Source organism: Falco peregrinus, chromosome 2, assembly GCF_023634155.1.
Source record: "Falco peregrinus isolate bFalPer1 chromosome 2, bFalPer1.pri, whole genome shotgun sequence".
NCBI classification, from domain to species: domain Eukaryota; kingdom Metazoa; phylum Chordata; class Aves; order Falconiformes; family Falconidae; genus Falco; species Falco peregrinus.
Genome location: NC_073722.1, coordinates 3,686,728 through 3,709,202, shown reverse-complemented (window position 1 = coordinate 3,709,202; position 22,475 = coordinate 3,686,728). Strand labels below are relative to the sequence as shown.

Genomic DNA, 22,475 nt, shown 5'->3' with positions numbered 1-22,475 from the left:
ACTTACTAAATTATTTCTATTCTCTCCTTGCTTCTATACATGTTACTTCTCAGTGCTGTGTGCAGTCTACTCTTAAAAAAATTCTAGGACTTAGATAACTTTCTCCAGAGAAAATGCTATGCTTATTTTATTCTCCAACCTATGTACTTTTCCAACATATACTGTAATTTCCCCCCTTATTTCTATTATTACTGGCTATATATCACTTTAGATAATTTTCTTTCCTTTTCTGCTAATTGCATCTCTCTATTTGCCAGTTTCTCCAAACTAGCTTGTCCTCCTCCAGCATATTGACTTCTTACAAGAATTCTTCATAACAAAACAGACATCCTCATGCTTATGCTGAAACACAAGGCATTGAAACAAAGATCAACTAAATAATTATAACTCTGGATTCATAAAGTGGTCCTTAATCCCAAACACAATTTAGGAATAATCATATTTGCCAAGAACAGAAAATCCACTAAAATTTTAAGCCTGAGGTAAAAAATATTTTACTGAATTCTTAATTTAATTTTATAGCAGACCACTATTACTGCATGAAGAACAGTGCACAGGCTTTACTTTACTAAATACAGGATACAATTTCCTTGTAGTCAAACACAACTCACCAAAAATGAACTAATTCTTCACACATCCTGTACCGAAGAACAACCTTTACAAAAATCATTTCCCAATATTCCTTAAGGATTCCCCAAATGCCAATTCATAAGCATAATTAAAGAAATATTACAAAATGCCTTAAGGCTGGACACTGAAAATTATACAAGAGAATTAAAATTTCTCATGGTGAAGTGGATTGGTCAGGATATAAGACAGGTCTAAAACCATATTGTGTCATCTCCATTTATTATACATTGTATCTAAAATCATACAATATGTGGCTTTTGTTGACCAAGCAAAGCCTTAATCCTCCACAGAAAGTGCAAGTTTCTCAGGATATAAAACCATAGTTATACAAGGTTTGGTATTTGGAATATGTGAATACTCGCAAAGACAAGAGCGGAAAGCTAAACAAAAGATAGAAAGGCGTTCACTGAATAAATGAATAGAGAGGTAGAGGATGAATTCCGAGCTTTATAATCCTTGTCTTTTTATGTGTTTGTGGTCATCTAAAATAGTTAATTTTAACTGCATTCTGCCATTCCTTGCCCGAAAAACATCACTCACCGATTTTCTTTATGACTTGATAATGGAATGAAAAGCGTTTAATGCATCAATATTCTGTCATCAATACATTGGCCTTTCCATCACAAAGCAATGATGGGCACATTTAGAGAGCAATATATTCAATTCTGGTTTTGCTGTTACACAGAAACCCTCATGAAAATGAAAATAATAGTAAACACTAAGTTAGAAGTAGACATGGAAAAGAAGCATATTTCTTTTAGGCTCAGATTCCTATGTTTATTTATAAAGAATGTAACTATGCCAAATATAATATTTTTAACATCACAAATGAGGAATATTACTTCCATTTCAAAAGAAATGCCTCCCCTAATGCTTTCTCCAAACATTCAAATCCCAGCTTAATAAAAACAAACGGCATCCCTCATTTCTTCAAAATTGCATATTTGATATCCAAAGGTTTGCTGTTCTAACAAGATACAAGCACTTTGAAATCCCACAATTAGGTATTCATGTGACAGAAGTCAGGCACATTCTTTTTTCACAGATGTGGGTGAATAATAAATACATTTATAACCCTAAAATTTCAAGATCTTGCTTTTGAAGCATGAAAAAAGCATCATGGCAGATATTAAAGGCCACTGGAAACATCACAAAACCATTGTAAAGGTGAAATCTTATTCCCCTGGCATGTAATCTCCACAGTCATTTGCAACCACATTTAGTAGCAACAAGATACCAAGCCATTTTTCAGTTAAGTTTGCAATGTTATTTACACAGTGAAGCTACAGGTGATTTCTTACAAAGAAAAGAGTTTAAAGAACAGCTCCAACAGCACGTAATTGATGTTTCAATCCAAATTACAAATGTTGTACACTTCAAATAGCTTAAACGCATGGAATTCAATGTATGTCAGAGGAAAGCTTCACACATTTTGCTTCCAAGAAGTAAACTGAACACCACATTAGCTGCACATGGTAGTCGTTCACATACAATTACCCAGCCCACTAATTTAAGGACTATAAGAATCTATGTCTTAAAGTGACTTTTCATTTCCAAAATGACTCTGTAAAAAGAAAATGAAGAGCTATTTATCACTAATAATTGAAACTGTATTGAATTTACCAAATTACAAGGGCCAAGTTGTTTTTGCTGTATATTAGAAAGTTTTACTAAGAATGTCCCTGAGGCATTTTTTCCTTTTCCTTCATTGGACTGCTAGTTGCTAGGTGGTAGTCACATGCACCCTGATCTCACAGAGCAACATTTAGAAGGAAATGACATTAGCTTTCAGTTCATCAGTGAAGATATATTTGGAATTTCTTACTTAGCAGCCTTTAGTGTCGTAATTATTCAGAAGCAAGATCTTCCCTTTCACAGATCATTTAAAATAATACAACAGTATTCTGAAAAAAAAAAAAAGTCTCAATTTGTTTCATACATCACTTAGGAAAATAGTTAAGTATATATTTGATAGCAGGTATGGTCTGGCATAACATTTACATCAGACATTCTCAACAGCATGTATATATTTAGCAATACGATATGAGATGATCACCATCAGCCATTTGAATTTGACATTTAAGAAGACATTAATAGTAACACTAGAAACATGACAAACCCTGGGCAACAATAATGGGAAAGTAAAATGATTCTGTTATAATTAGGTTTCCAAAAATAAGCCCACTTTTCAGGCATATCCTTCTGCTGCTGCACCTATAAGCCCTCCATGAAGCAGTACAAAATTTTTTGACTATTAAACATGCTACAAGTAGGGCAGTTAAAAGCAACAAGACTAGAGTTCCCCAAATTACTCAAGTTTACTTTGCCTGGATACTAATATATCGTCTTACTCCTGCCCAGCAACAAAACAGCCTTCACTGAACACTGCAGGGTGACATCCACTGACAGTCATTTTTCCCTCTGTGGATTTATCTCATGACAGAGCATTTCATAAAGGACCCAATTCAACCAGATGAACATTATCACAGTTAAAACACAAAATAATTTCAGAATATGTGAAATAATGAAGGTCAAAATAAACTTCACAAACCTGCACTGCTGAGCATCTGTGGGGCCTGACACCTGCACTCTTCAGGGCCACAAGGGGCTGCGGCAGCAGCAACTCCACGGTAGTACGTGGCATAAAACAGAAAAAACAGGCCCATCATGGTACTAATGCTGTATATCATCCACACAAAAACATCCTACCGACAACAGGCCCACCACAGGGAATATTCAAAGCCTTCTGAAACCAGTTCAGACTTGAGGCAGCTATGGACACTGCCTGTGGGATCCCAGCCTCTGTCAGGAAAATGTAAGGAGATTTTGCTGACAGGAAAAGGCCTTGAAGAAATACTTATCCAGACAAGGACTTCCACCTCCTGTACAATAAGGTCTGTGTCACTCTGAGCCTACAAAAGCTTCTGATCTAGTTTAAAAAAAAAAAAAAAAAAAAAAAAAAATCAATCTATCTGGTCTGACACAACATCCAGTGATCCCTTCTACAGCCGCCATTTTAAGGCGACAGTGTATCCTCCTCAAAATGGAGGGCAACATCCCTTCCTGCAAAGCTGCTGGGACCCTGCAGCGAAACCACCTGCAGCACAGTAAGACACTATCATGGAGAATTCGTAAGATTCTTCCTCACATTTATCATGGAGAATTTGTAAGATTCTTCCTCACATTATGTCAGGTTTGGTTACAGAAAGAAACAGTAAAATTCTCACACAGAAATTTAAAGGGGCAGCAGGACTTATGAAGTGCTTCCAGTGGGGGATTTGGGGGGGCATTTCTGGAACAGTGACTGACAAAACCTCCCTGTACACCAGCGAAAGGGCCTGGGAAGAGTTCGTGGATCTGGCAACTTGCACCCCACGAAATGGCAACCAGCATTTCCATGCTCGGTGTTAGCCTGGAACAAAGCCTCAGAAACAAAAGCATGCTTGTTTGATTTAACTTGGTTTCCTAATCTACTCTCAGCAAAGATTAAGTACAAGGCAGCAGCTACTCTGAACCTGCAATTTATCTGGATTATCTACTTTCTTTGCAAATATCTCCTGCTTTACTAAGAATTAACTTTCATGCACGGGGTTGCCTTGTCCATCCCACACTGAATTAAGAGCAAGAGTTAATGTCTGTGATCTAGTGTGAATGAGTGGATGATTCACTACAAACCAACAGTCAAGTACAAACAAGCTAAACAAAAAATGTTAAAAATATAATAAATAAGAAATCTCTTCCATTTTTTCTTGTCTCTTAATGTCTCCTCCCCTCTGCTGAATCAAATTACATTAAAAAGTTCAATTTTTGAAAGCTTTTTACATAAAAATTGGGAAACGAATTGTGGAAAATACAGAATTTTATCTGTCAAAAGTAATCTTAGCTTTTCAATAAACAGGTACCTCTCAGTGCACTAAAGCTGGTGTTTACCTCCCATCTAATTCTGCAAAACAGTTCAGCATATTCTTAACTTTACAATTTATCTGAATCTCCCCAAAGGTGCTGAACTACAAGCACTGCACCAAAGACACTCTGTATCTTGGTGCTTTTGCAGAAAACGGATTTACATCAGCCACTTCAATGCTTTGCTCAACTTTATTAGTACGTTCTTCAAATAAAAACGTTTGCTTGCTGCCATATCACACCCACTCTACTGTCAGTAAAATGATATCTGAAGAAACATGCTTCTTAGGGCATTGACTGTTTTGAAACAAACTGAACTTCAAGATGGAGACGTTCATGCACTCGTTCAAAATGCAAGCAAGCTTCAGAACAACCACCAGTACAGGATCCGTGCCCAGAGGCAGTGTGCTGTCCCTCCCCGCTGGCCACAGGTGCACACATCAAGAGCATATTCCTGTAACGCTGATAACAGGAGGTCTTTTAGCAGGGACTCACTGCCTGAAAAGGCTGTGCAGCCTTACATCACATCCAACAGCTCTCACTTTTAACAAAACCAAGGAACAAACCTGACCTGTCCAGAGAAGTTTTAAATCAATTAGCAAGAGCCTGCAGTAAAACAACTAAAACGCAGAATGACCTTATTGAGATACTGTTTATCAGATAAGCTTTATTTCAAACAGCCACGATAGGTTTGAGCCAATGTTCTCCACTGTTCATCTTCTCTTCTAAATATCTATTTGGTTGGCAAATGGTAAAGCTGCACTACCATAAATGAATGTATCAGGAGCACATGTGTTCCTTCTACCCAGCCTTTCCTCCCTGGCAGGCTACAGGGTTAGGTTGAATCTCTTCTCTGAATTTTGCCCTCTCCCTATCTTCCCTGCAGCCTCACACAAAATGAAGTGCTATGAAAGAGCAGGGATGATTCACCATAAACCCTTCTGTTTATTAAAAAAACCCCCAACAAACGAACAATGAATTCTTTATTGGTTCACTGTCCAGTTTTGCCCATTGTTGCCCAGTTTTGTCCAAGAGGTAAGGTTGAGCAGCAAACAGCAAAGACACATCAACATTGAGAAGAAAGGATATTTTTTTTTTTTTTCCCCAGAATAAAGGTTTCGGTCTTTCATTTCTCATTCCTTCAAAATACTTCCTCATAATCTCTCACAGAAATAGGAAACTACTTGTTACTACAAACACACACAATTATGAGTAGCAAATAGAAGTACACAAGCAGTACCCGAAGCCGAGAAACACAATTATTCTTTTCGAAGAACAATAAGCAAATAGCAGTGGAGTTACAACAAAAAGCAGCCTCGTTATAACCTGCGAGTAACCAACTGTGGATACTGCATGACACTTACATGGCATCTAGCTATGCTGAAGTGATTGCAAACTGTCATTTTTCCTTAGGGGTGTATGATACAAAGGAGCTGGGCAAACATTCAGCTCTGTGAAAATCAAGAAGCTTAGCTCATCTCACTCTGCTCTAAAGACTAGCTATTAAAGGAGCCATGTTATTTAAAAGTGCTTGCCTGTATGCACCTTGTGCAGCTCCTTGAAAGGTGTTTTTACAGAGTAAATAGCCCCTAAAAAGAGGAGGGGGATGAGATTGAGTGGCAGGGTTTTGGGGAGAGGACCGACTGCAGTCCAGATTGTACTGCAGCGTGTTTTTTCAGGCAGGACCATGCTCCTGTGCTGCCAGGGCACAGTAGCAGCAAGTCACAGAGTGCAAACTCACAGCGCGACTGGGATAGACTCCTTTTATTTTTCTGCGGAGAAAGCCCCTACAGCTGCTCAGGTTTACGAGTCTATTGTAGTGATTTTTTTCTTCACAGCAATTGCACAAATGTGCACAGTAAGCATACTGAGGCTCAAATAAGAGCAGGACAAGTTCACTCTCAGATCCCACTGGGTAGCCTGAAAAGTAAATAAATAGCGAATACACTGCAAGTCAGCACTGAAACCTTCACTTTCACTGATACTGCAACCATCAATGTAGGTGTTTAACTACAGACATTCCAAGTGCAAGGAAAAAAAACCTTAAAGAACAAGAGATTGAGATGAGGCACAAAACTGGGTATCACACGGCAGTAACTATCTACTAAAAAATAATACCTTCAGTTGAATGCTAAAAAAGACGCAAAATAAGATGCATGTTTTTAAAAGATTGTAGGTACTGGACATCAGTGCTGCAAACCAAGGATGAAGTTATAGTTTAAGGCTGAGCTACTCTCATGGTCTGCCACCAAAAAGGGGACCCCCCACCCTACCTTTCTCCTGCTGCAGCCAGCCACCCCTGCTCACCACCCACCCCCCCACCTACCTGCATGGACAGCTGATTTGACTTGCTAACCCACAAGGTAGCCCTTTTCCCACCTACCTGTTTTCTTCTGGGTTATGCTTTTTGGCAGCAGTGAACTGTTAGCTCAAGATTGGCTTTTAGCATGACTCTACCCCAAGTCTTGGGATAGCAATGAGGGGCACAAATTTCCTTTCTCATCCTCTCCTGACCCTGAGCACAGACTTCATTGAAAAATCTTGCCTATTACACTCGTATGGAAAGCTCCGATATAATAGAAATGTTTTCAACCCTTGCACAAAAATCTTGTTCCACTTGCAAGAACTGAGCCCCTGAATGTTTGGATTAGTGAAGAACTTGCCTGTTCTAGTACTAGACCCTATGGTTTGAACCTCTTACACTGCTGCTGTAGGTGGGGCCTTTGCAAAATTTTATTGACATAAGCAGGAACTGTACTTCATACCTAATATTATCAACAAGCAGGACAGAGTAATAAGGCAATGCTCAATAAATGCAAAGCCTTGGGTAGCCTGCAAATCTGCCAAGCAACTAGAAGTAACAGTGTGAGCTACTCTGAAACTGTAGGTGACAAGCTTGAGAAACAGTGATGAGCAAATGGCAAGGCAGAAACTAAAAGAGAGCCTCCTGAAACCAGTATTCTCAAAGACACTGGAAGTACGAGGGTTTTGTTCCGATCTATGCAGCAATGCAGTTATTCGGGAAGCAAAGTTCAGTTGGATAACTTCATTTTCTAGCACACCACCTACACTTATTTGCAAAGAAACCCTAGTATTTTATTTTATGCCAGTCATTTTATGCACCTGGTCAGGTTTTGAAGCAAAAAGGGAAGTAATAATAAAGTAGTTCTATAACTGGGATACTGAAATTTTAACTGCTCAGATATACGCCAATCATTTATAATTCACTCTTAACAAACACTTTCCTTTTAGGATTCATCTTACCTACTTCACAGATACAGACTTTGTGCAAAAAGTCTGGGTTTGGTTTTTTGTTGTTTGAGGAAGGCAAAGCTAGCCAATTACAATGCCAATATGCATTACTCATAATTAGCCACAGCCTCCATGGTATCTCTTTAGAGGTGCTCACAGGTAATCCAAAAGCATTTTGAAGCCATAAAGCATTACTAATTGAAACATTTTGAGGCTCATAGCTTTCCTTTAAGAATGCAAATTTAACCTTAGAATAAGTTACTTAATTATCCTAAATTTGAAGAGGATTTGATCCTTCCTCCCACATCAACTTGCAAGTGCAAAGCATAAACATACAGGTTCCAGTGCAAAGTTCCAAGTCCAGTGCAAAGTCCCGGTTCCTCAAGATAGCAAAGAAGCTACCTTTCATTTCCTAAATCAGTATTTTCCAACCTTGCCATCCACACCAATACAAACTTTGGATTAGGAAAGGCCAGGACTGAGCAGAAGAGCAGTAAAAGACACACCAAACACCACATCAGCAGCTGCTGCGGATTAAGTAGTGAGGAACTTCTTTGAAGTTAATCCTGCAACCAGTCCTGCTGAAGCCAGTATACACAACTCTCACTGGACAGCCTGCCTAAGCACAGCTTTTTCTCTCTGGTGACATTTACTTCACCCAAGACAGGATCTATATGGAAATCTGCAGGCCCATAAGTAAGTATGTTTTCTAGCACAGCACAGAAGTGAAAAGCAGTTTGAGGGTTGGTTTTTTTTCTCTTTGCTCCCTGAAAAGGAACGGACACTCTTCCATAATCTCAAATTTTCACTGAGACTAAACCAAACTAACAAAAAGGTGACTATGACCTGGGGAAGAAAGTAGGGATGGAGAGGAAGGCTGGAGGAAGGGAGTGCCCCAAGCCTTCATCCTGCTCTCCCCTTTAAACCAGCATATATTGCTTCAAAAAATATGTCTAGTTGCCAAGCTAACAGCCTGAATGAGAACTAAGCGGTCCAGTCCAGTCACAGACGATCCCAAGCCAAAAGCACGGCTGGCTCTGGTAAGACAATAAAGAGGCACCAAAAAGGAGCCCAAGTCTGGGGTGAGGAACAAAACAACACAACTCACCAAGAAACCAAGGAACCAAAAAAGCCCAAAGGGAAAAAATAAGGAAGTAAAAAAAATCAGAGCAGACACGAAGGAGAAGGGAAGATTTCAGAACAAGACACGTGGAAAAAAAGCGTGTGGCCTTCAGGCCATTTCAAGTGATCTTCTAGCATGAGGTACGTTGGGCCACATCTCTCCTCTTGTGGGGCTGCCCCGCCACACCAGTAAGAATGGGTAACAGAGTTAACAACATAAAATCAGAGTTAAGCACAGCTCAGAAATACACCACAAGCTGTTCCTTAGTGGAAAAATCACCCTGCCCAGTACCACGCTGGTAAGAAGAGCGTTTGAAAGAAAACTATACACCAGACACCAGAGGTAGGGGGAAAGACGAGGAAGGCATTTGCTCTTCCTGCTGTATGCTGTTTGGCAACTGCTTTTGTTAAATATGAGGCAAAACCAGCAGTTATTTTATTTGATCGTTTCTATACAGATGGTGTTTTTGTATTAAATTAATGAATGCATAGCACATTAGAGATATTAAATGTAAACTACATGAATTGAGGATGTTTTAACTTGAGGATATATTGCTACTTTCTTCTCATTTTTAACATATTTCTGAAATAAACACAGGCCAGCTCAGAGTGCTGCAAATAATCATACAAACTCTAAAACAGTACCCTGTTCCAGCTACTTGGATTTGTCTTTTTTTAAAAAAAATATATTCATGATTTAAAGAAATCAAACGCAGACAAATCCTGCCAGAAAGTGTTTTCGTAACAGAGACAAGTAATGCCTACACAAAATGCATCGCAAACACAAGCTTGTCATCAATGCCTTTCTCAGCTATGCTAGTCACCCTGAGACACAGCTTGTACTGCACACAGTAGTAGCACAGTGTCCCTGGATCACCATTAGACAAACCTCTAAATCCAGATATTATATCCTTATTACAGCACAGCAACATAAACTTCAACTCTCACCCGCCTTGTCCTCCCTGTGCTACAACCCTCCACCCTATCCCAGGCAGCCAGCTGAAGCAGAATTAAGCCAGGATTTAGTTCAGAGGGTTTTTTTGATTTTTGGTTTTGTTTCACTGAAAAGCTTTAGGGACAAAACTTGGTTTGAACTGCCAATATAGTGGAGAGAAGACTTTCAGGGCTGGAAATAACCGTGACAGCGTGTGCAGGAGAAAATGTAACATGCAAAATCTCAGCTTCTCTCTGCAAGCACCTGTTTTAAGTCACTGGACCGAGCCTATAGCAAACTCACTACATTTAAGGAGAATAGGGTAAAACTTTTTGGTTTAATTGATGATGCTTGTGTGTGTGGCCACTGTCAGTATTTTCCGTGCATATCAGTGTTTCTTCTTGGTTTAAAATACCCCCACGAAGTTCCTAGGGAAAAAAATAATGTGAACTAGTTGACAAGATATTTATCACTTAGAGGTTATATTTGTTATAAAAACTTCAAAAAAAACAGATAAGCATGCATGTGATGGTAGACTAGTTTTCCTAATAGAAATGGGGAAAAAAATAACGATACCTAAATAAACCCATTTATGCCAGTAAACGTTCTAGCAGGGATACAATCATACAGGCAGCAGAAGCAGAATTCAGTTAAAAATATGAAAGCAAAAATTCTTTCACTGAAATAATAGATGCTTCTATCACTGTGAATGGGGAGCAGGGCTATGTGATGCACCTCTGCTGACAAACATTTTGGGAAAAGTAAGCCCATAATGTGTGTTCCTGTAAACAGCTACAGTCTACCAGAAATGAGAGCAAAGAGTTTATGGGTTTCTTCATTATATCCTTAACATGTTTTACGCAGTAATTCTAAACTTACAACCTCTCACAAGAATTGATCCACTGTTTTGTTCTGGAAATCTACCTGCAGCAGGCAGGTAGGAACTGGCTGCCATGGTTTTAACGCGTTCTTGGTATTTACAAACTTTTAAGTTTATAATCAAAATGCCGTTACTCCACATACTAACAAATGTGTCATTTTACAGTACTGAACTATATTTACACAGGCTACTAAACCATGGATTCTTCAACCATTTTAAGATTGTTTTATGACATTTTCAAGAACGCAGTGCCTGTAATACTTCTCATACCTCTACAGCATGAAGAAAAATACCGTCTATTAAAAATATTTCAGCTGACTAGTCTGACTTTCCAACTAGTCGATTTTTTATACCTACTCATGCAGGAATTTTGGCATTACGCAAAATGCCTTTTAGAAATGATGAAAGAAAAGCATTTTCCTGATCCTTGGAGCCCTACACATTTAAATTCTATTCATTACTAATTACTGTAATTTTATTACCCATTTTCCATTCATATTATCAAAGATTATTTATTTTATTGGTTACAGATGTGAGTTTTAACATCTTAACATGAAAGATGCAAGTGTTAACATCACAGACAAGCACAAAAACGAGGACTCAGATTATTTTAATTTTTACTAGGAAATATACGAGGAATGTGCCACACTAGGATAAGGCATATCCCATTATATTTGGATTTCTAAGCCTCTTGGGGCTAAACTGTTCAATATTCTCTAAGGGATGGCAAGGACTACTGTTTTTACTGCATTTATTGTTATAAATATTACACCTATTTGTGATCTGAAACATATCCACGCTTGTAACCTGTTGCTGTGGTGTCGGTATTTTATTATTCATATATTATAATGAAAATAACTTGAAACTTCCTACTCCTTTATGTGAATGATGGATTTAAAAATGTTCCCATTATCCGGCTTCCTGCAGAACAGCTTTCCAAATCCTCTTTCAAGAGTGTTTTGCAACAGAAAAAACCCGAACACGTTTGAGTGCTTGCGGTCAATTACAAAGTATGAAAGACAGAAGAGATGCCTCAGAACAACAGTTAACAACTCTCTCAGCAAATAGCTTTTCCCCCTTTCTCGAGGCTTTCCTAGAATGAAAAGGATAGCAATTCTCAAATGCTGACCATCTGACTGGTACCTGCGATTAACATCACCACAACCCTCAAAATAAATAAACATTGTGTTACCTTATGATTTTAAAAGTTCCTGACCTGAGGAGGGACCGGCCAAGGTATTAAGACACATTAAACACAAACAAGACACCTGTTTCAGGGAACTCTACTCCAGCAGACAGCACTTCAAAGTTTACAGATTTGTTTACCTTTTTATTACAAACAAGCAAAAAGCTGATTGCTAGTTTCAAATACGCTACCTCTTTAAAAACTGATTTACTCTTGTAGGCATGTAAAGACCTGCTAGTGCTGTAGCTGTAACACGGCAGGGAATTTGTCTACAGAACCAATGTGTCTCAGTCATAATCTCCTTCTGAAACATGAAAATCTAAAGGTGCTTATTTCTGATTTTATTGCATTTATAATATTAAGTTATTATAGCAGCTCCTGGCATTACTATGCTGGAGCTGTCATTTCCACTATACACTTGGTTTCTCAAGCATTCATACCTTAGCAGTTTTAATTCATATCTGGCTGAAATTTGGTATACTAGTCAGCTTGCATACAAATTTCCTCTGAAAAGGTGGGGAAAAACAAGAAGCTTCAGATTTCTTCCAGCTTGTTAATCCAAGATATTTTTATAAATGTTAAGAACACTCTAATTTATAATAATATTTTATTCTAATAATCACTGTCTTGGTCTATTGGTCTATTAGCGGTTTTCAACCTAAACTGCACCAGAGCTGTGCTGGCCCTGTGCCTTAGGTAGCTTCGCACCACAATGTGAAACTGGGGACACCAGAGTGTATCTTTGCAGAGACATTTGAATGCAACGTGGCTGGATGCTCTCAACCAACTAGTTCACGCTTCTTGAACTGATTCTGGGAGGTAATGATCCTGATTTTGTAACAGGAGCTAGAAACTCCGAAGATTCAGACTTCAGATCCCATCTGTGACCTCTAACAGGCTTCTTTGTTTAATTCAGGTTGCACAGGGAACTTGAGCTGTCACTTACTACCCAAGTATTATGACAGTTTTATTACACATTCCTCAAATAACTCTAACATACCCCCAAAGTCTGAACACGTGTATAAAATTTTCCAGTAACATCTATCACTTTTTGTATTCAAAAGTGAGTTCATTAAGCTCACTGGATGGCAGATGTGGTCTGAACAACCTAAGGACACCTACTGTATGAGGCTGTACCTAAATGACTTTCAGGTTTTCTGTTAGTAGACACACAATAGCTCACAACAGCAGAGTTTTTAAGTATGGGTATCTGAAGTTAGAGGAAATGAAGAGTAGTAGTATCTTTCATGATCTTCTCTTTGGCACTACTCGGAAATTACAAGAATAAAATATCAGAAAAATAAATATATGCAGTTAAGTCTTACTTAACAGGTATATGCATTGATTTGACACCGGTTTGCTTATACCACAGATGTGTAATTACACTGATTCCACAAACACTGTATATACCATCAACAATAAATTCTAAAATCTTCTATACATTTTATTATAGATGAAGCTTTTGTTTCTCTTTGTCAGAGTTATCCTGTTCATCCGCATTGGCACATCGACTTACGCTACCAGCGTGGAAAGAAGCAAGTTCACCACATGGAAGAGCACAGCAACTTAATAAAATCTGGTTTACATCATAGTTACTCGCAAATCTCAGGTATTTCAGAGAAAAGTATGTACTACTATTGCTATTTTTGCTATTCATACATTTTCCTAATTGATCAGACCAGTAAGATAATTCTCCTAAGTCAGCCAGACTTTTACCACCAGCCTGTCTGGACGGAAGGCATATCAACTGCACAAGTGCACACATGCCTGCCTCACAGAAAAAACTGTCACCTCAAAGCATGACACATCTTAAAGGCTGGCCACAGTGATAGTGAATTGCCTATTACCTGTTTGGCTGTGGAAAGTAAACAAGTATCTTCTCTTTCTGCTCTATTTTAATCCTACTGACGTGGAAAAGAGCAGAGTTAGGAGCAGCAAAAGCAGAAGGTCTGTCTGCAGAATTACAAGCAGCACTTGAATGAAAGTGAGAGCTGTAAATGACTGATTGATAACTCAGCTGGCAAGAGTCCACTATTTTTAAAAAAATTGGCTCATGTGCTAATAATTTTCTTTAAACAGAGCAATGGTGGCTTTATAAAAGGAGATGCAGTTCCATCCAAAACAAAAGCTAGGTAGGTCATTCCTCTGCCACAGAGAGATACTGAATCTCTCTATTTAATGTGATTTATAATTGACTTGGAACAGAGTTGAGAGCATTTCTTTAAGCTTCGAAAGGGAGTATTTATACACTTTTTTGACCAACTTAAAATCTGATTGCAGCAATAGTAGTATCATTGTACAAAGGTTTATGACTTAAGATGGTGCATATGTAAGGGAAGACCTTGTTTCTACCAACTAAAAAAATAATGTATTGCATACATCTACACCCAGCAGAAAACACATCAACACACTTCTTGCTGCTTAATCATCTCACTTAAGAAACAAAGTGTGACCACTAGTATAAGCTGCAACATTTTTAGTTGTCTCAAAAAACGTGGAAATGTGTATGAACATGAAGCAGAGCTAAACTTCTTTCAATCTGCTGTCATTCAGAACGGAGCAACAAATTTTGCAAGAACTGGTACATGCAAGGTAGTTAAGCATGCAGCCACTCAACTAGGCTGAGGGCTGAATGGGAACTGACGTTTCATATTCTTGCGTGGTTTTATCTTCTTGGTTTGTTTGTTTTGTTGGGGTTTTTTTAAGCATTAAAAACCTCCTCATTATCCTAAATTAAGAGCTATATGACAAAGAAAGGTGGAAGTCCCAGCATAATTTGGATGTCCCTAGAGCTGGAAGTGAATCTGTGGAATAAAGAGTTAGTAAAGTGGAGGTAACTGCTATCTTTTAAGAAAAGGGGGACATTGCTCCTGATCTGTCAGGACCACACTGAAAAGTGTTTCCCCTCAACAGCCCCATATAAAAATCACCAGACAGAAAAAGAACAAAGAAATCCAGATATAACTGGGATGGTGGTCTGAAAAATATTCTGAGACAGACATACTGGGTGACTTTGTCCTTAAGTTTGCATGGTTATGCTGGAAAGTGTTAATGGCTTCTGTCAAACACAAATTTGTTTCGAGCAGACAGGTGTGTCCCTGTAAGGGCTTTTGTTCTACCCTTTCCCTCTTAATCCTCCCATGCCTGAGCCTGAGGCTCTGTGTTTACATCTGCACTAACCCAACAGGAGCAGTGTAGTGCAAGCTTGCAGTGCAAGCACCGGCACACAATCATCAGTAACTTGTAACTGATAGTGTTCTTCCTGCCTTAATTTCAAGCTCTGATAACCAATGCTCTCCCAGATAACACCCACTCAATTTGGGGAAAGGTACGGACCACGGACTGCTCCCAGTAGGTCACACAAGTGAGGTCCCCAGGCGTTGGTGAAGGGCACATACAGATCGGTGATGCTTGTACCACAGCAGTCAGAAAATGGACCGTTCCCTTTGTCAGCGTAGACAAAGACTATGCATCTGTCTCGCTTCCTCTACAATTTAACTTCAGTGAAAAAAAAGGCACCTGGCTGGTCTCTTCTCTCCTTTTTCATTGCTCTCTTCCACCACATTGCAGGACTTGGGAAACCTGAGAAAGGAGGGAATGCCTCATGGCTATAGCTGCTAGCCAGCAGCACACCACCCTACAGCTGCAAGCAGTTCTCAGCAGACAGACAACTGACACCTTCCAAAACTTCTCAAGTATTACTGCTTTGCCAGGCTTCTGGATTTATCAACACCCACAGCCTTTTACCTACTGAATTCTAGGACACTTTTTAAACAGTTTCTGGCAGCAATCAGGTATAATCGTGTCATAACCATGAATACGAGTGGAACGTCAGCCAGCTGAGGATAGTGGACTCCTTCCCTTGGCTAAAACACACACCTACATGCATGTAGGCATATGATGTTTCAGAATAACACAGCTCAGTCCACAAATTATGTTACTAAAGGTTATAATTTCTATACAGACTATACCCAATAAATCTACTTCCATGGAACTATGGTAATTCTGCTAAAAAAGGGCCCACGGTACATCTTCATATTTCTTAGTAAAGACCCCCACGTAGTCCATCACATACGAGTTCAATACTGACCACATTCGGCACAAGAACACACATGGAAACTCCACCCACATACAAAACTGCATGAAACAAGACGGGGAAAAAAAATCCATCAAAGAATAGATTCCAGCACAAGCTCTGCTGTACGCTGCAGAGAGCAAGCAAACACTCAGAAAGACTGATTTGTTACCTGTTATTTTATGGGGTACAGTCACACTACAGGAAACAAAGGCAGACAATATACAAGCGAGATGAAGAATGCTCAGCTCTGCCCAGCTTCACTGAGACCACTGCAAGCAAAACAAACTACCTCAAAGGCAAAACCATAACTTTGTCTGATGTAGGTTTTTATTTTCATTCTTTTTTTCACCTCATGTAACTGGTTCTGCTTCCATGGCTCTGATCAGCAGTAAATTAGGATTAGGTAGAAAGGACTAGGATGACTGGATAATGTGAAAGCTGGAGGGCAAGAATCAGAAAAGAGAAATGATAAATAATACACAGGTCTCTTCTGTGAAAAGGTGGCTGAGGAGTAACTGGAAGTACTATCCAAATGCCACTGATAGAAAAACTGATGTGGGGAGAAGGGTTTACATCCAGAGAGGAACCAACCGTCTGAAAAGTCTGTTTGAGATTCCTTTACCTCGGGGGGGGGGAAGTGGTAAATATTGGAATCTTGCACAAATGAGGGAGTAGCAGGGTCTTCAGAATAAGACTGTTTGAAATGCTCTGAAGATGCCTATTTAATGTCATGCACCTTACTGTATGTTTTGGAGAAAGGACAGCTGTTAAAAAGAAACTCCTGGCAGTGAAATACGTGCCCAGCTCCATAAAACCAAAATGGTCAATGGAGGAGCAAAAGAAAAGGAAGACAGGGGAGGAAAAGAAAAAATCTTTGAGGTACTTCTAGGCTATGAAAAAGACTCAAATATTGACAGTGCTTTCAGCACACTTGTCAAGGAACTCTTCAGCACAAGATCCATCAGCTCACTGCTTGTCTCTTGGTTGATGGGAGAGATCTTAAGATTCAGTATCATTACAAGACAACGGACAGGCATATCTGTGCAGCGACCTTCCTGGAGTTATCTGATGAAAAAGTGAGTTCAACAGAGGGAGAAGGCAGAATTAGATTTTCAAACTCTGACTCTATGTGTCTGCCTTCAAAAGGCTTGTCTTCCGGATGGGCACACGGAAACGCACACACATACAGATAAGCCTCCCACTTTATGGCAGAACACGACTGATAAGTGCCAGGAGAGTACCGAGGTGGAAGCAAGAATAATTAAAACAGAAAGAAAATGTAAAAAAACTCTTTATACTGCAAAGGTGAAGGGCACTTGCATCCTGTAGGCAAGCAGATCAATAGGGCAAGTCTGTGAGGAACAAGGGGAACTTGGCATGAGTGAAAAGGGAGATTCTCTCTCCAGCTGGATGGTGCTTCACGCTGAGTACGCACTCTGGCTCTATGAACCAGGGCCAATGACCACAACCCTAACGGACTGAATAAAAGGTCTCAGAGAAGTACCGCATAGCCACAGGTAATGTGCTGTCTCGCTGCTATAAAAAGCTGTGAGGAGACACAGCTATGAGATGCTTTCCAGCTCCAAAGACAGAAGTGTTGACAGGAAGAACCGCCGTGCCCTGCTTTCTTTTGGAAGATCACCGACACTTACTGAAGAATAAGAGATCACTGGTTGCGAAGTGGAAGTTAAATACATCTCTCTTCAAAATGGCAACATTTAATCAAAACTTAAGAACAAAAGGTATAAAAGCCACGCTTTGCCACGAAACAAGAAATATTTGCTCTTTTTAAGAAAAAGGGACTTCTACCAATTGTGCTGAGATATTTTCCATAACCTCCAGGATGTTACCATTACAAAATGTGTCCTGCGGTGCAGCTGATATTTTTCTGGTCCTTAATTTCATTTTATTTCATCTAGATATACCGCCTGAGTCCAGATGGTCTTTAAAAATCTTACAGATTGTTCTTCCACCAGTGCAGATCTGTCATGTGACTATGCTATATGTTTTTTCTTTCTTTTCACCTTTTCTTATAAATCATTCCCTCTGGTCTCGAATAATTTTTAATACTCTGCCTTCAGTTTCAGCTAATTAACCAGTGTCTTAAGGTGCTCACGTTTGGATCCAGCTTTCCTGATAGCGTCTTCCCTTGTATTTTTTACATTTGTTTCAAAGTTCCCTTAATAATTATGCCAACACCTGTACAGAGAGCACTATAAAAAGTACAACTAGCACTGAGGTCTTTTCAAAGCTAGAAATTTAAAATGGCACTGCTTGATCCAAATCAGTGTAGCTTTACACCAAAGAAAGAAACCATTTTCGAATGAGAAAAGACAGTTAAGAAGAAGGGAGGGGAAGCTGGACAGTTGAGAGTACTTTGATTAAATATTTAAATTCACATGCAATAGCTGAAATTTTACTTTTGTAAGCTTTTAAGGCATGGACTGCCATTACAAAGCAAAGTGACATAGGAATTTAAGCATTAGTTATACAGTTCTAAATTATTTGTTTCCAGCTTAGCCACAGGCCTCCCGTGGTTTGAGTATCTTTATAAAAACATAAACACACACATGTTAAAACAAACAGTGTCCCTGCTGCTGAGGCTGGAAGTTGGCTCGCCTGTCCTCATAGTAACACAAAGCGAGTTTAAAAAGCAGTAGAATAAAAGCATGCATGAACAGAAAACAATGATTATCATTAAGAGATCCTTAAAGGCAGGTATATAACAGTCAACATTTTAAGGTCACCTTAACATTAGAGATATTTCTATATCTCCCAAGCAAAAGGATAAATTCTAAAATACTAGAATTTGCCATTATTAGAAAAGTTCCCTTCAGTGCTCAGCCTCTAACTCATTATCTGTAATTAAGGAAAATCAGATTTCAAAGCAACAAGAGGAGACTGTGATAAAGCTATTTGAAGTACTCTCTGGCAGGGATAAAGCCAGCAGAGAGGTGGCTGTCATAAAATAGCCAAATGGCTTTTTCCACCTCCATCAAGGTCACTTTACTGATGATGTGCTCAATAAGATGATAATGCATTTAACCACTTTCCTTGCATCTGACTTCGACCTTATTGCAAATCCAAATGGCCTTGTTTAACTACCCTGGCCTTTCAACATTTCCCTGAACAAAGATAATTAAGGAGATATACTGCCCCCTACTATCACAGGAATTGAAAGACAAATAAACTTTTAAGAGCACAGCCAGGTGTCTATTGCATTAATGTACAATGGTTAAGCAGGGGGTAAAATGAAATAATGGTTAAATAATTATAAAAGGTTAACGAAGTTAACTTTGTTACATAAGGCAATTCTGTTTTATTTAAAAGAAAGAACATAAAAGGCTTTCCAGGCTACTTTTTACAACTCCCCGGACAACAGTCTTTTCTTTAACGCAGTTTCTGACTGAAGAGGAAGAATGTTCTGCAAAAATTAACAACTCTGAAATTTCTGTAGGTTTGGAACCGGCTGTATTTTGTACATGGGTACAATAATGTTTTATGAAAAAGCATGTCTATACGATTAAACCAAGAGCTGCTCTAATAAAAGAATTTCTGTTCATTTTTTTTCCTTTGTGTGTGGTCAGCAGCTATACTAGAGATGCAAATTAAAGTAGTTTAAAAATTAGTTTGGCAGTTACGACAATGCGGAAGCTTCAGGTAATGCTTTCTCATGATTTATACAATGATGACAAATGACCAAATAATACCGTTCTACAATCGCAGTTACTTTTTTCTTTAATTTTTATTCATATATACTCTTGCATTCCAAAGCTTTCTCCAGGGCACTAATTCTTCTTCATTCCAAGGAAAAAAATAAACCCACGTCAATAGCACTTGGACTAATAACAATTGAAACATAATAAAAAGAATAAAAAAAGCAGGCAAAGCAGTTAGATGCTCTTTTTGTAGTTGCATCCAAGAGATCTTATTTTAGATCAAACATTTTTTCTTCTAAATCTGTTTTTCTTTCAAGCATCCGAGAAATATTGTTGTATAGGTCTGAATCCTCTTCAAGAGCCAGAAAGAGGCAGAACAGCAAGTTGTATCAGAAAGATAAAACCACGCAACTCACTGTTGATGTGACACCAGACATCTGAGCTTGCTGCTACTGCAAAAATTGCTGTTCCTTGGCCACACAAAACACAGTATGCAGAAAACCTCTTCCAAGTTATTTAATCAGTTTCACCATAACACAGTCCTTCAGAAATGACAGTATCTAGCTTCGCCATTTTGTCAGGCCACCATTACTTTGAGCTGTAGATGTTGTTTGTCCAAATTTCAAAGCACGAAATGAGAACTCTACCACTTCCTTACATTTAAAGGACTTGCTTCATAAACCATCTACTTTATAGCAGTTTACACAAATGTTTGGATAGACGGTTGCCCTAGCCAGTCCCAAAAGAAGACTGCTCACCTTGTTGTTACCCGCAGCAAGTTCTGAAGTTTTCCTGTATAATTGCACTTTCAGTTCTTTCAATCTTGAGCAAAGAAGGTGAATGATTATTTTTCATTAATTCAGAATATTTCAACCACCTACCTATTCTGTTCAGAGTTCAACACGGGTGAAGCTTTCTAGAGGAACACAAGTGCCATTTCTTCCATTTGTCCCTAACATTTAAAACCCTTAACTTCCTTAAGTTGGAAAACTACATAAGCATTTCATTAGTACAGTTACTTTATTTCATCCCGATTCCTTATTTTGTAAGAAAATCTCCAAGTATTCAAACCTAAAAGATGTATACATCTTCAAACCACTAGTGAGGTCACCAGCTCACAACATCCTCTCTCTCTCTATATTACTCAACATACAAAAGCCCTCTTGCTATTCTGAAATGCATAAATCTGTAAGCACCTCTTGAGAAAGTCTTTCAAATCCACAGTGAAGCCTACCGTCGTTTTTAGAATGAAATAACTAGCAGTAAGATCTTTGTAGACCTGCGGAAAAGATAGGAAAGCTATTGTCTTTTCTCATTTGGAAAACAAAACAGTGCAGTATTATCTTCTGGTACCATTGCTGAAATGCCTATACTGTACAAACCATAAACGTTGTGACCTTTTATTTTTCCTAGTTTGGTTCAACAAGTGAACTGGCATGCAAAACAAGTTACAGAAAGAAAAGTTGTATAGTCTGATTTCATAATTGCTTACCAGATCATTTCAGTAATTTGCTAGAGCATGTTAAATCTTTATAGATGCACGTTAGAAATGCAAGAATACAGATCAAGACAAATTCTGTAAGTTGGGTCAGTTTGGATAATTCTCTGATGGATGCTTAGCAGCACTCTTATTGTGGATCTTTAAAATGAACGCATACCTGAAGCGACATTTTACCTTTTTTTTTTTTTTAATAGCATCAATTATGATTTTTTTTAGATAGCTACCACATCATCTGCTTTTCTTCAAAAGGAAAAAAAAAACGTATCACATACTGTGTGGAATGTATGACTTCACATGTTCTCAAGTCTACTGCAAAAAGGTTAGAAAGTAAAAATGACAAGTAAGCCAAAGCCATCTAACGTTAAATGGTTTTGTAAAGGCTCTGCCGTTGCAAGTTTCTTGCTAAATTGTGATGTAGCTTTTTTTATAACTCCTTGAAAGACAGAAACTATACTGCGATGTTTAGGAGGCCATTCTCCACACAGAGTTGCAGAACGATTAATCAAAAAATTGTGTAACATCTCATTGTAGTTACTGAGATGCTTGAGAGTTTTGAGGCCCGATCTGATGGATGAAAAAAAAAACCAAAACCAAACAACCCGGTAAGCTAGTTTTTCTGTTCCGGTTTGAACACCTTCCCCTTCCCTGGCTTTACTCAAATACTTCCCTCTGAACTTGCTGAGGATATATCAAAAGATTTACCTTATGAAAGAAAAGAGGGAAAAGTGAACTACCTCAGCTACATGCACATCACGAAGAAGTTCAGGGAAATAAACCTGGCCTATTTAGTACCATTATGCAAATGTATACGTTCTTATCTTAACAATAGCCTGTATTTAACATCAGATCGTTGTGTCTATGAAGCAATTAATACACTTTCTAAGAGACAGGGGACTTTCTCACCATCTTCAGTAACTTTTCCACACATTTTTAGAGAATTTATTCCGCAGATTTGAGAGCTTCGGAGAGAAGGTGCTTCCCTTCCTCTCCCTCCATTGTTCTCTACCTTCAAAGCTGGTAACAAACATTGAAAGCAGCTCAGTCTTTGTCTGAGCGTTTGGTAGTTCACATCCTAAGTTTCTCTCCCCATCGATGAAATATTGGAAGGCATGGTTTCTGAAAGCTTTCCTCAGTAACGGCCAGAAAACAGGCACAAAGTTAACAAAGGGGAGCTATCACTGCAAAGTGTCAGGTTTGTTTACTGAAGCTGAGGAGTATTCCCCCAGAATTCTTCAAAGTTCCGATTTTTTTTGCTTAATAAACTGTTAAAAAATTTAAAAAGGCAAATGGGCCAAGTAAGGTGAACAAAGCTAAGATGGTTTAAAACAAA

The 22,475-nt window shown here is 38.7% G+C and overlaps 1 protein-coding gene across 9 annotated transcripts in view; it reads right to left on the bottom strand.

The window, feature by feature from the left end:
• The window catches only part of TENM3 (teneurin transmembrane protein 3), a 323,405-nt gene that overhangs the window by 216,454 nt on the left and 84,476 nt on the right, over positions 1-22,475 (bottom strand). The window lies entirely within an intron of this gene.